This window comes from Zalophus californianus, chromosome 6 (genome assembly GCF_009762305.2).
Source record: "Zalophus californianus isolate mZalCal1 chromosome 6, mZalCal1.pri.v2, whole genome shotgun sequence".
Taxonomy (NCBI): domain Eukaryota; kingdom Metazoa; phylum Chordata; class Mammalia; order Carnivora; family Otariidae; genus Zalophus; species Zalophus californianus.
In genome coordinates, this window is record NC_045600.1 from 82364337 (window position 1) to 82378897 (window position 14561).

Sequence of the window (14561 nt, forward strand, 5' to 3'; positions counted from 1 at the left end):
GCTGAGCCTCCCTGGAAGCGGTCTTACCTTCCCTTGCACAGGGGTATCCTGGAAATGTCCGAGGCCCCACTTCTTCCCTGTTCCCAAGGCCCACCCCTCATCAGGTGGAGTAGAAAGATGTGAGGAGACTTGGGTTCAGTTCCCAGCTCTGCCGTCGACAGGCGCCGTCCACCACACTTATGTCCTCGCCCCTGCAGATTCAGAGGCGGCATGCCTTGCTGGCTTGGCTGGGCTAGGACTCTGGGGACGACCCCAGCCTCTTGTCCCAATTCTGCCAGAGGTCCCTAGGTTATAATCCAAACAACTCCCACCTGTCGAGCACCTACGGAATGCTAGACACGAGACAAAAGGCAGCTCACTTAATCCTAAACAACCCCAAGAGGGAGCTAGCACCATCAGTGCCATTTTACAGTCACGGAAACTAAGGTCACTTCTCCAAAGACAGGCAGCCAGCAACACCTCCACGATTTGAGGCCTATCTGTGTGACGTGAAAGCCAGTGCTCACATCCCCTACATCTACAGCCTTCAAGGCACACCCAGTCCCCCCCCCACCCCCACCCCCCCACCCCCCCCCCCCCCCCGCACTGACGGAATTCACTCCCCTTCCCCCATCAATAACACGCTGTCCCCTGAGCCCCCAGAACAGGAAGGCCAAGCCTGAGGCAGCCTAGTGAGGTAAATTCCAGCCTCTCTCAGTGGCTACCACTCCCACCACCACCACCACCACCACCACCTGCGGCAGAAGCGATTGCATCACCCCGCAGGAAGCGGCCCAGCAGCCCGGCATCGGCCCTGGGGCACATTTTCAGTTCCTACTTCTATCCTTGCCTACCTTAGCACACGGCCTTATCTTCCACCCCTGCCCTGGCCCTGTGGGTTTAGGCTAACGTGCATGCCTGGATAAGGGACTGTGGTCTGTTGCTTGGATGGGGTTTGTACGGGACCAACGGGAGCCTCTTCTCTGAACGCTGCCAGATGGAGGTCAGGGTCCAGGAGCTTTGCCAGCCAAGGAGATCAACCAATCAGAAATCCCAAGGGCTCAGAGAAGAAGTCCTCTTGGATGCAGGAGACAAGTCCCAGGCAGCCGCCATTACCCTGCCACCTGCCTTTCAAGGATGAGTACTGGCGTGTCTGGGCCAAGGTGCTGAAGAGCCTGCCAACACAGCCAAGATGTCTGTTGTGGTGTCTCGAGCCCACTAGATTGGCAGACACATTGCACTTGGCTTTGTTTTCCTTCCTACATTTACCATGAAATCTTTTGGAACCGAGGATAGGTCCTCAGCCCTGTAGTTCTGCTCCTGCGCATCCTGGACTTCCCGTCCCTCTCTGCCAACTTCCTTCTCCCTCTCCCCCCCTGCAGCACTATTTCTTTATTTCCTTAATCTTTCTTCCTACCCTGGTTTCTTCCTGCCTTTGGCACCTCTGTCTGGCCTCTCTCATCCAAAGCAGCAACCATCAGCTCAGAAAAGGGACTCGTAAAACGTTCAACGTTTCAGTAGAAGTCAATCTGTGTAGAGAGGCTGCTTCCTTTAATGTTATCATCCGCATTTGAGAATGGTTTGTTTGAGTCTGAGTGACATTTGAAATGGCTCTGGGAGTGGGGTTATCACTGTCTCTTCACCCAGAGAGAGAGAGAGAGAGAGAGAGAGAGAGCACTGTGCTAAACCAGTGACCGCTATATGGGTCTCTCCAGCTCTCAGATGCTCTTTGCACCACTAACCTGACTTAATCCTTGGCGGGGGTGAGGGCTCCTGAAACAATGCTTTAGATAAATATCAAGTTGTTCTTTTGGGACCAGCTCAGCCTGAAATTACCAATACTGGTTTACTTTGTTTAAAAAAAAAAATGTCAAACTGCAACATGAAACTGGGTAATGATAGGGCCAGTGAGGCTCTCTCCCAAGGCTTGAGGGTCACTAAACCTGTTCTAGATGTAATACACCTCTAAGAAATGAAGGGCAACCTCAACTCTGAGCTCTACCCCCAAATCAAACCAGGTTATGGAGGCTATTCCAGGTTTCATTTACTCCTAAGCATTATCTGAGGCTATGTAAACTTCTGATGGAGAAACTAAATGTCATGATCAATCCTGGACTTCACAGCTGGAGAAAATATCAAAAATTCCCAGATGCTTCAGAGTAGAATCAGTTTTTCAATCCTAACCCCTCTTACGAAACTGACCTCTGTATAAGCCCCTGGCATAAATTCTTACTAACTTCAGGGCGAAACTATTTCCCCAGCTTATATCAGCTCTGAGACAGGGTCATAGATTATGGCCTTCACTGTGCCTTTGGACTAGGTAAACTCTCAGAGGGGAGGTGAAAAAAAGAATCTTGATGTGGTTTTGGGTTTAGAATGTAGTTCTCTGAAAAGCAGCTAACCACTTTCCTTGTCTGCAAGAAGGAAGGTTTGCTTAAATGTTTATTGCTCAAATAATTCCTTGAAGGCAGAGAACTTCTGTATTCCATTTCTTTGGTACTGAAAAAAGAGTGTGTGCCATTATCTTTGAAATGTGATTTCTTTTTTTTTTTTTTAAAGATTTTATTTATTTATTCATGGGGGTGTGGAGAGAGAGAAGCAGAGGGAGAAGCAGGCTCCCAAGGAGCAGGGAGCCCGATGCGGGACTCGATCCCAGACCCTGGGATCATGACCTGAGCTGAAGGCAGACACTTAACCATCTGAGCCACCCAGGTGCCCTGAAATGTGATTTCTGAAAAATAATTTAGTCTTATGTTTGGGGGACGTCATTTTATTTGATCTCTTTTGGTTCTTTGGCAATGGGGGTCTCTTCCTATTTCTACATGTCCCCAATAAGTTTGACTGAAATCATGATTACTTCATTATTTATTGAGCACATACTATGTGCCCCAAGCCATAATAGGAGTATTAAGGAAGCCATGAGGTATAAGACACATCTCCTAGCTACCTTTCCCACTGCCTGCCATGTAATTCCCTTACCATAAAATGCACCCATTTAAAGTGTACAAACTAAGGGTTTTTTAAATATTTCCAGAGTTTTGTAACCATCATCACAATTTTATTTTCTTTTATTTTTTTAAAGATTTTATTTATTTATTTTGACAGAGAGAAAAACAGTGAGAGAGGGAACAAAAGCAGGGGGAGTGGGAGAGGAAGAAGCAGGCCTCCCGCTGAATAGGGAGCCCGATGTGGGGCTCCATCCCAGGACCCTGGGATCATGACCTGAGCTGAAGGCAGACGCTTAATGATTGAGCCACCCAGGTGTCCTACCATCATCACAATTTTAGAGCATTTTCATCACCCCAAAAAGAAATCCCATACCCTTTAGCAGTCACTCTCCATTTCCCTCCAAGCCCTCCCTAGCCCAAGTACCACCAATCCACTTTCTATCTCTAATAGATTTCCTATTCTGGACATTTCATTTACGTGCTATGAATCATATACTATATTTTCTTTTGTAACTGACTCCTTTCATTTATTTATTTATTTTTAAGATTTTATTTTTTTATTTATTTGAGAGAGAGAGACAGAGATAGTGAGAAAGAGCACGAGTGGGGAGGAGAGGGAGAAGCAGGCTCCTGGCTGAGCAGGAAGCCTGTTGAGGGGCTTGATCCCAGGATCCAGGGACCATGACCCGAGCTAAAGGCAGATGCTTAACTGATTGAGCCACTCAGGCGCCCCTGACTCCTTTCATTTAATATTTTCCAGATTCATCCATGTAGTAACATGTATTAGTACTGCATTCCTTTTTGTGGGTGGATAATATTCCATTGTATGGATATAATACCTTTTGTTTATCTGTTCATTAGTTAATGGACATTTGGGTTGTTTCCATTTGGGGGCTATTGTGAGTAGTGCTGCTATGAACATTTGTGTATAAGTTTTTGTTTAAACACTTGTTTCCCATGCTTTTGAGAACACACCTAGGAGTGGAATTGCTGGATGGAATAGTAACTCTATATTTAACCTTTTATTTTTTATTTTTTTTTTAAGATTTTATTTATTTGACAGAGAGAGAGACAGCAAGAGAGGAAACACAAGCAGGGGGAGTGGGAGAGGGAGAAGCAGGGTCTCCGCAGAGCAGGGAGCCCGATGCGGGGCTCGATCCCAGGACCCTGGGATCATGACCCAAGCCAAAGGCAGACGCTTAATGACTGAGCCACCCAGGCGCCCCTATATTTAACCTTTTAAAGAATCATTGTGTGTTTGATTTGTATTTACCTAATGACAAATGCTGTTAAGTATATTTTCATGGCTTTATTGGTCATTTATATATCTTCTTTGGAGAAATGTCTGTTCAAATCCTTTGCCCACTTTGCTATTAGGTTATATGTCTTTTTATTGTTGAGTTGTAAGAATTCTTTATGTATTTTGGATACAAGTCCTTTATCAAAATATGTGACTTGCAAATACTTTCTATTCTATTAGTTGTCTTTTTACGTGTTGTCTTGATGATGTCATTTGCAGCAGAGAAGTTTTTAAATTTTTATGTATTTAAATTGGTCTATTCTTTTTATGTCACTTATGCTTTTAGTATCATGTCTAAGAAACCATTACCTAACCCAAGGTCACAAAGATTCAGTCGTATGTTTTCTTTTAAGAGTTTTATAGTTTTATCTCCTATATTTAGGCTCCATTTTAAGCTAGTTTTTGTGTATGGTATAAAGAAAGGGTTCAAATTTGTTCTTTTGTGTGTGAATATCCAGTGATCCCAGCGCCATTTGTTGAAAAGACCATTCTTTCCCCCATTTTTTTTTAAGATCTTATTTATTTATTTGACAGAGAGAGACACACAGCGAGAGAGGGAACACAAGCAGGGGGAGTGGGAGAGGGAGAAGCAGGCTCTCTACTGAGCAGGGAGCCTGATGCAGGGCTCGATCCCAGGATCCTGGGATCATGACCTGAGCCGAAGGAAGATGCTTAACCATCTGAGCCACCCAGACGCCCCCATTCTTTACCCCATTGAATAGTCTTGGCAGACCTGTTGAAAATCAACTGGCCTTATGTTTGAGGGTTTATTTCCAGACTCTCAGTTCTGTTCCTTTCATCTATATGTCTTTCCTTTGTGCCAGTACCACACTGTCTTGACGACTGTAACTATATAGTAACTTTTGAAATTGGAAAGTATGACTCTTTGGAGTTTTTCTTATTTTTCAGGATCATTTGGATATTCTTGGTTCCTTGCTTTTCCATGTAAATTTAAGGATCTATTTGCCAATTTCTGAAAAAAAAAAGCCAGCTGAGACTGTAATTAGTATTGTATTTAATCTATAAATCAATTAGGGAGTATTACCATCTTAACAATATCAAGTCTTCCAGTTCATGAACATGGGCTGCCTTTCCATGTATTATCTTCTTTAATTTCTTTCAATAATGTCTTATAGTTTGCAGTGTACACATCTTGCATATCTGTCAAAATCTATTCCTATTTTATTTTTTTTGGTGCTACTGCAAATAAAATTGTTTTCTTAGCTGCAGCAAGACTGTAGAATACAAGATCAATGTACAAAACTTAATTGTATTTCAGTATACAAGCAATGAACAATTTAAAAATAAAATTAAGAAAACAATATGCAGCACCCTTCCCTCCATTCTAGCCAGCATCCCCAAGTCATCAAGATACCTCCCCCCCACCCCTGCAAACACTTCTCAACTCCATTCACACTCAGGGAGCATTGAAAAAGGAGCCAGGACTTCTTGGGGATTTAATTAGATGGCCAGACATAATGCTGTGAATCAGTTAAGAAGCCAGAATAACAGGATAAGAACAGGGCTTCGACTCAGACAAATGGGGATTCAAATCCCAGCATTGGCACCTACTGGTGATTTGGGAATAGTAAATTAATTTCTCTGAACTTAGTTATAGTACCTGTCCGGTGGATATAATTATAGTACCCTCTTCATGTGGTTGTTGGGGAGTAGAAATTGCGGTAAACTATAAAAATCACCTAGTAGAGTGCTTTGATACATAGTAGATGCTCAACAAATCATAGCTATTACTATGGGTTCAGCACTGTGTGACAACCACAGGATAAGAAAGAAGGTCCAGAAAAAGAGTGAAAAAAACAGGGGTGCCTGGGTAGCTCAGTTGGTTGAGCATCTGCCTTTGGCTCAGGTCGTGATCCCAGGGTCTTTGGATGGTACCCCTAGTAGGGCTCCCTGCTCTGCAGGGAGTCAGCTTCTCCCTCTGCCCCTCCCACCGACTCCTGCCCGTTCTCTCTTTCTCTCTTTCTCTCTCAAATAAATAAATAAAATCTTTTAAAAAAATATATTAAAAAAAAGAACGAAAAAACATTGGCCAAATTTTCAGAACGTGCATGTTCTAGTTGGGGAATCAAACCTAGCACATACAAAATAACTGTAGCATTATAAAAATAGCATATAATTTACCTAAAAATCTTAGCATACAGAATAAGATTACTATAGGAATAAATGAAACTATAGTATATAAATGCTTGACACCAAAGTGCCTGACACATAGTAAGTACTTGATAAATGGTAGTAGTTTTTTTTTTAAGATTTTATTTATTTATTTGACAGAGAGACACAGCAAGAGAGGGAACACAAGCAGGGGGAGTGGGAGAGGGAGAAGCAGTCTTCCCGCTGAGCAGGGAGCCCGATGTGGGGCTTGATCCCAGGACCCTGGGACCATGAACTGAGCCGAAGGCAGACGCTTAATGACTGAGCCACCCAGGCACCCCGGTAGTAATTATTATTAACGGTTGCTTTTGCCTTAGGAGTCTCTCTAGAATAGTGCTTTTCAAAGTGTGGTCCCTCATCCAGCAGTTTAACAAAATATGGAAGTAAAATGGAAGCCAGTGTAATCTAGGGCCTATGCGCCATCCTATATAAGTGGTTGTACAAAATGAGATCTCCGGAAGCAGCAGATTTTCACCTCTAACCTTGCCTGCAATTAGGGAGAATAGCCACCAGGCTCCTTAGCTGGGCTTGCTGGTAAAGCAGAAGATTCCTCAGCTCTAGGCTGTTTTAGGGAAGTAGCTAGTAGTGAAAGAAGGGTGAGGTTTGGAATCCTTAGACACAGAAATCCTGCTGTGCCCCTCGTAAATTACTTAACTTGTTAGAGTTCCAGTTTCTTCATCTGTTTATAAAAAATGGGGATTAAATAAGATGACAAACATGCAAGTCCTTAGCATGTTGCCAACCACATAGATGCTCAGGAAACGTTTGTTTCCCTTCCTTTTCCCAGAAAAGGGAAGGGGTGGCAGGGGCATAATCGGTCAGCTGTCCGAGTCTCCTCTGTGACCCCCCGAGAACCACCAGTGTCCCTGTGACTCAGTGTCTGTGTCTTTCAGAGCTATTACTAATTAAGAACAGAGTAAGATTTACATGTTAAATATTTCTCAGATAATTCCCCAGCTGGGGCTGCAGTTAAACTTGTGGTTTAACCCACTTTCAATTATAATCTGCATTCCCAGTACATAACTTAGAACTTCAAGTAACAGAACAAAGTTTTTTTGAATTCTAGAATTATTAATGTAAAAAATAATATGACAGTCTTGTGATCCTGTTTCTTCACAAGGGAGATAGTGCCTCGCAGGCTGGCCCCATTCCCATGAGGAGTTGGGGCTTTCTTCCGGGCTTTCATTTTTGGGTTTGGGTTCACATTTCTCCATTCTCTCACAGAGTCTAGGGCTGAATTTCTAAAAGAAAGAAGAAAAGGAAGTAGAGGGAAAATGAGCTGTTTTCTTTAAAAAAGGAAATGGTCCCATCTCTTAAATGTCCCCAGCCCACACAAATACCCACATGAACCCCACATTCCCAGCCTGGGAATCTGAACAAAAATAACACCAGGACTCTTGGAATGCCCACAGATCTATTTGCATACACGTAGAAGCAAACATACTCAATGAATTAATTAGGGTGCCAGTGGTGATGGCAATCAACGCCAATATTAAAAACTGGCCTGTGGGAAACAGGTGACATGACCACAGGGCAACCATGCTGCTGGCTCTGCTCCGGGGAAGACCAGAATCCCAGTGCAACAGAGAACTAGTGTTCTAGTTTTTTGCTTGATCTCTGCTCTCCCAACTTTCTCCCCAAACTTTCACACCAAAGTGCCTGACACATAGTAAGTACTTGATATCTGCTTGATCTCTGCTCTCCCAACCTTCTCCCCTTTTCTCCCCTCCAGATCCAGATCCAGATCCAACTGCCCTTCCTTCTTCTCCCTTAAGATCCAGGGAAAGCCGTGGCTCAGTGACTCTCTCCTGAGAAACGGAGTTAAGGCAGGCCTGAGCCCCATAGGGTCCTCAGGCTGCAGAAAGCTCACCAGTGTGGGGAGAGGGGGCACCCCTTAGGCAGTGCTCACCCCCCAGGAGAATCTTCAGGGCCGCTACAGTGGGGCAGACATGCAGGAGCATGCCAGCCGCATGGAGCCTTGTAAGGAAATCTCCAGGGATGCAGGCAGAGGCGCAGACTTGGGAGTGTGGGGGAATCTGGCCCTGATCTAGGACACCAGCCTGTTTTACAGCACACGTGTTGAAGTTTCACACTGTCCTCCCAGACCTGCAGAGCCCTTTCTTCTCTGGCCATTGCTGACCAGTCTGGCTCCTGGAAAAAGCCAGACAGATTGTTCTAAAGTCTGCATTTCTACTGGCTCTCTGCATCTAATAGGCTGTCACTCAGAACTCTGCCCCAGAAGCCAGGCAGTGCCTGGAGGAAGTGGGAGGGGACAGCACGTAGGGCAGTATCCACAGCTGGGCCTGTGCTTCCCCTGGGTTACAGGGAAGTCTAGATTGCCCTGAACTCTGGGCCCAAATTTCACTTTCAAGGAGCTCAGTGCCTTTAAACCTTTGAGTTACCTGGTGTCCCCAGGGCAGAGCCCTGTGGGCAAGGTCTCTAGATCCTACATGATCCTCAGGCCAGTGCCACCCACATGGCATTGCTGTAGGGGCCTTCTCTCTTCACAGGATTGTCCACACTTGGGCCAAGAGGGCAGCTGCCAATATGGAATGCTATGGAAAGTGTCCTTCTCCCTCTGGTTCTCACAGTTTGCCCTGAAGCCTGCAGGTCCACGGTTGGAATCCTTTTGGGGTAACCAGAAGGCCCTGTTACAATCAGCTATTGATTGGAGAAAGAGGCTGTGGCCTCCCCTATAGGAGGTGCTCCAGCTTCTCTGGGGTAACATTCAGCCACAACCTCTTCCCAAGGACCAATGGGCTTTTCCTCCTGTGACCAAAGCCATGGGCCCCAACCTCCTTCTTTACTGCCCTCCATCCCCCTCTCCTGCAAGGGGCTTCACAGAGCACATGTTTAGTTGGCCATCGTGGGAAAGACTGCTTCAGTGGAGTGTGGCTCCTAAGGGATTAAGTACAACTGGTGAATAGAGTATAAAACCCAAGGAGAACAGTGATAGCCACAATGGAGGGAATTCTAGGTGCGTGTCCCTAATCTCTTATCTGAAATCCCAAAGCTCCAAAATCTAAAGAACAAAAACAAAAACAAAACCTAAGAACAAAAAACAAAACAAAAACAAAAATTGCCACATGTGTAATGTAGTAGGCATCAAAGCCTATTAAAATGATGTGAAGCTATTCATGATTTCTCTCATTTTCGGTGGTTATCACTACATTTTTCTGCCAAATCAGTAGTTACTTATGGAGTGCTGGCCCAGATCCTGCTGAAGGTGGTAGCTAAATACATGGTATGTGACCCATAGTATCTGGCTCTGAGGGTTCAGATAAAGGATTGGGAAAGCGTAGAGTATGCTATAATGAGCGAAGAATAAACTATAACAAGGTATGAATAGCTTTGCTCAGGAGACTATTTAGACTGTGTTGAGAAAGTGGGCTATGACTCAGACCTGCTGAATTCAAATCCTAGTTCCAACATTTACTAGCTGGATGACCTTGAAAACATTGCCCAGTCTCTCCATACCTCCTGTTATGAATTGACTTGTTTCCACCCCAAAATTCCTATGTCGAGGCCCTAACTCCCAGCACCCCAGAATATGACTGTATGTAGAAAGAGGTAATTAAATTAAGATGAGGTCATATGGGTGGTCTCTAATCCCACCTGACTGGTGTCCCTATAAAAAGAGGGGGATTAGGACATACAGAAGACCCTGGGGGATGTATGTGTACAAAGAAAAAGCCATCTGCAAGCCAAGGGGAGAGGACTCAGGAGGAACCAAACCTATAGCCAGTGAGTTCCCTGGCTGACACCTCGGTCTTGGACTTCCAACCTCCAAAAGCGTGAGCAAAGAAGTTTCCGTTGTCTAAGCCCTTTTGTAAGGCAGCCCTAGCAGACTGACTAATACATCCCCTTTTGTGGATGATAATAATAGAACCTAACTAGTAGGGTTGTTGTGAGGATTGAATGAGTAAGAATGTAAGAATAATGTCCAATACCTGGCAGAGTAAGCACTCAATAAACATTAGCTATTATTATGTTGAAACAAAGATGTGTCACATTTACTCATTCACTTACACCCCCCCAAAAAAAAGTATATATATATATATATAAGCCCAGCCCATTTCTCTTCCCTGAACTGCAGACCAAAGGCCTACTCAGCATCTCTGTTTGGATGACTAAAGGGTACACTTCCCACAAGCCTGCTCCACCTCAGTCTTCCCCATTGCAACCAGCCACTCCATCCTTCTGGTCTCTCAGGCCAAAACTTATGGGTCATCCTCAACTCCTCTTTTTCTCACATTTCACATCCAATCTGTCCATAAACCCCATTGGCTGTGCCTTCCAAATGTATCCAGATTTTGGCACTTCTCCCTACATCACTGCTACCCCCCAAGCCACCATTATCCCTTGCCTGGATTGTTGCAAAAACCAACCTCCCCGTTGCCTCTCTTGCCCCTTATAGGCTCTTCTCATCCCAGCAGCCAGAGCAATCCTGTTAACGCCCGTACCAGATAGTGTCATTCCCCTGCTCAGAACCATCCAATTGTTTCCCATCTCACTCAAATTAAAAGCCAAAATCTGCAGTGGCCTACAAGGGTGAGCCTAACTGACTCCTGATTACCTCTAGATTCCATCTCCTCCTACTTGCCTCTCTCACTCTGCTCCAGCCAAATCAGCCTCCTTGCTGTTTTCTACCCTGTTCTTCGAGAAAAACTAAAGGAAGTTCTTCAGGCTGAAGAGAAATGATCTCAGTTGGAAACTTAGAACTACCAGAAGGAATGACAAGCACTGGAAATGGTAAATATGTGGGTAAATAGAAAAGATTATTTTCTTTATTTAAGAAGACAATTGACTTTTTTTTAAAGATTTTATTTATTTATTTTGACAGAGAGAGACACAGTGAGAGAGGGAACACAAACAGGGGGAGTGGGAGAGGGAGAAGCAGGCCTCCTGTGGAACAGGGAGCCCGACGCGGGGCTCAATCCTAGGACCCTAGGATCATGACCTGAGCCAAAGGCAGATGCTTAACGACTGAGCTGCCCAGGCACCCCAACGATTGAGTATTTAAACCTAAGTAATGACCATGTATTATGGAGTTTTTTTTTTTTAATATGCACAAAGTAAAGTAGATGATAGTAATAGACAAAGGACGGGAAAGGGTGAATGGAAGTATAAGTTTCTCACATTATTTGTGAAGTGATATAATGTAGATCCAAAGTAGACTGTACGAAGTTAAAGATGCACATCGTAATCCATAAAGCAATCATTAAAGATAAAACAGACATCTAGCTTCAAAGTGAAAGAGGCAACAAAATGGAATACTACCAAGTAATCAATCCAGAAGCAAGCATAAAAGGAGGAACAAATAAACAATGAACATATGGGACCAGTAAAAATTCTTAGCAAAATGGGAGACAGCTATCCACATGGCTTATTTCCTCACAACCTTTATGTCTTTACTGAAACATCACTTTCTTAGGGGACCTTCCCTGACTATCTTATTTTATTTTGTACCTTCTCTCCAGAGCAACTCCTACTTTCCTTTTTCGTGGCCTTAAGGCCATTGTCTATCCTTGCATGCCAGATCTGGGCTGTGCTTACTCTTCCCTGGCTTGAGCCTGGAAGACCTTTGCCCAAACACTGCAGCTCGTCAAGAGCAGTAACAAAACCAAGTGCCAGATGCCTTATCACGGCCCTTTCTATTTACTAAAAAACCACAACTAGTGTGGAATGTGTAATAAAGGGTTCAGGTGTCACTGAGGACTTGACCATGCAGCCAGGAGAGCTGGAGAGTAAAAGAGAAGGTGGATGAGGGACAGAGACTAGGAAAGAGAGAAGGAGCTACCATCTCCATAAATTATTATCATAAACACTCTTCCCTGTACTGAGGTCCCCTACCTCTGGGGGCTGTTGGCCCCCCCGTGTCACCTGTATCTCCTCCTCTGCTGGCCATCTATTAGAGGCAGAAGACAAGGTGACTGGAGCCAAAGAGGTTCCCAAGGCCACATGCAAGGCCCTGTCCTCCCTGGGCAATGGCACCTGAATATGAGCTGGGAGAAATGTGTGGAATCCACATAGTCCCCACCCTGAAGAGCTTATGGTTTAACTGGGGCGGTAAAACAGACCCACAAAACATGTCATTTCAAAAGTGCATTGCCCCTAGCCAACCATACATATACACGCCCACCTCCCGGCTCAAGCCAACATTTAAAGAGTGCTGTGCTGGATGCCTAGGACAGTGCTGCTCACACCTTACTGAATTCCCTGGACTTCTTATTACAATGCAAACCACACTCTGATTAGCAAGGCTGCAGAAGATTCAAAGATGAAAAAGACAAGGCTCCTGCCCTCACTTTACATAAAATCCAGACAATATAGCATGAGAGAGAGGGAGAGAAGTGCCATAACAGGGGCACAGCAGAAAGGAGAGCAGAGCAATGATTTCCTTGGTTTCAATCAAAAAGTGCAAGATTATGATAGATAGCAAACCCCAAGCCACTAGACAGATTTAATGTCTAAGGGCATTTGGCAAGAGAGAGAGCTGGGGGTACGCAAAAACTTGGGGGAGTATGGATGAAACCAACTTCTGTATGACCCAGGTGAATATGCTATTGGGGTCCCCACTTCTGTCCACTCTGATGGAAATTGCTGGAGGGGAAGAGACCACCATCGTGACATGGCCAGTGTGGATGTTTTCCCATAGGTAAAGAGGGCCCAGGATTCGCTGTGGGGACCTTCCAGGACAGGAGTGAGAAGTACATCAGAAGGAGGTGTATGAGGACCCAGGAGTGGACCCTTCTTGTAAAGGGAGATGCAAGCAGAAAGGACAGGCAGCCAGAGAGAGTAAAGCTCATTGTGGGTTGATCCTGAATTCTTGTCATTTCTAAGCATGGAGCCCTGCTTGCTTCTTTCACATAGGGCCTGTTTCGAGGGGTGCAGATTTTGGTACAACCTTAAGTTTAATACCCGCCGTGGTGATGCAGGGCTAAGTCCACTGTCAGGCTTCATCGCTCAGGCTCATCTGTGCAGGGCAGGTACCATCATAGATAGAATCGTGGGATTTTAGAGCTGGAAGTTCCTTCCTCGGGCCCAATACCTTCCCTCTAACACCAAACTCACAACTAGGCCAGGTACTTTCTGGTATAGTCCATGGTTCTTCCCTTTCCCTGGAGCTGAGATTCCCCCCATGAAGATGGCTCCACAGTTCCCATAGAACCACCCCCCCCCCCGGGGCCCCTCAGCAAAGTGTGTGGAATGAAGAGAAAAGAGGCCAGTCCTCTGCACAGAGGGGAGGATCAGGGGGGAGGAGGGCTGGTTTGTCGGCTTTGGAGCCATCATCAGGGGCCAGTTGGCAGGACTGCATGCTTGGTGATTCAGCCCCAAGAGGCAGAACAAGCGGGAAGGCCCACCACTTGGCTGCTGACAACAGTGGCAGTTAACCTTGACTGTTAACACAGCAGGATGGAGGGCCACTGGGAGGGGGTGGTTCTGATTGGTACCACACCCAAAGTTAGGAAGGCTGTGTCCAGATTTGCCTAGGATAGTCCTACCACATAATATAAGACTGCTATGTGAGCAAAATTATTAAAAGAACCCCTTTCACTACTCATTGCGACTACTGTTTTAGACACCAATTTCTGTGGTCACCTGGTATAGCTCCTAGTCTCTGATGGCAAAGGCTGAAGGGTGGGGTTCCTGAGCCCCTGCCTTGGCCCCATGGGGCCTTCCTTCTCTGCCCCTGCACCACCCTGATTGTTCTGGACACACCTCTAGTACCCAAAACCAGAAGGCGTAGGGGTCTGGACTCGGGACTCTTTGGGGAGACTGGGAGGCTCAGCCTGGCCTCCAGGCAGCTCCAGGTAGAGAGTGGGCCAGGAAGCACTCTGGGGCTGATCCAAGGTGGAAGACAACACCAAGCCCCAGCCAGGCCTGTCCCAAAGCAGACTCAAAGCCGCTTGCTGGGGAGGAGCCGGGCTTGGGACAGGGCACACTTTTCCTGGATAGTTGCAGCATGGTATTAGACTTTCCCCTCCTGGGTGGGCCAGGGTGACAGCAGGGACTGTATAGTGGAGACACCAGGAAGCCAGGACACTACACTAAGGCAAGGTAATTCATTAATGATAATTAAAACTACAACCACACTACTCATTGACTACTTGTATCATTGTAGGTTGACTTCTTACACGTGGGGACTGGCTCCAGCACAA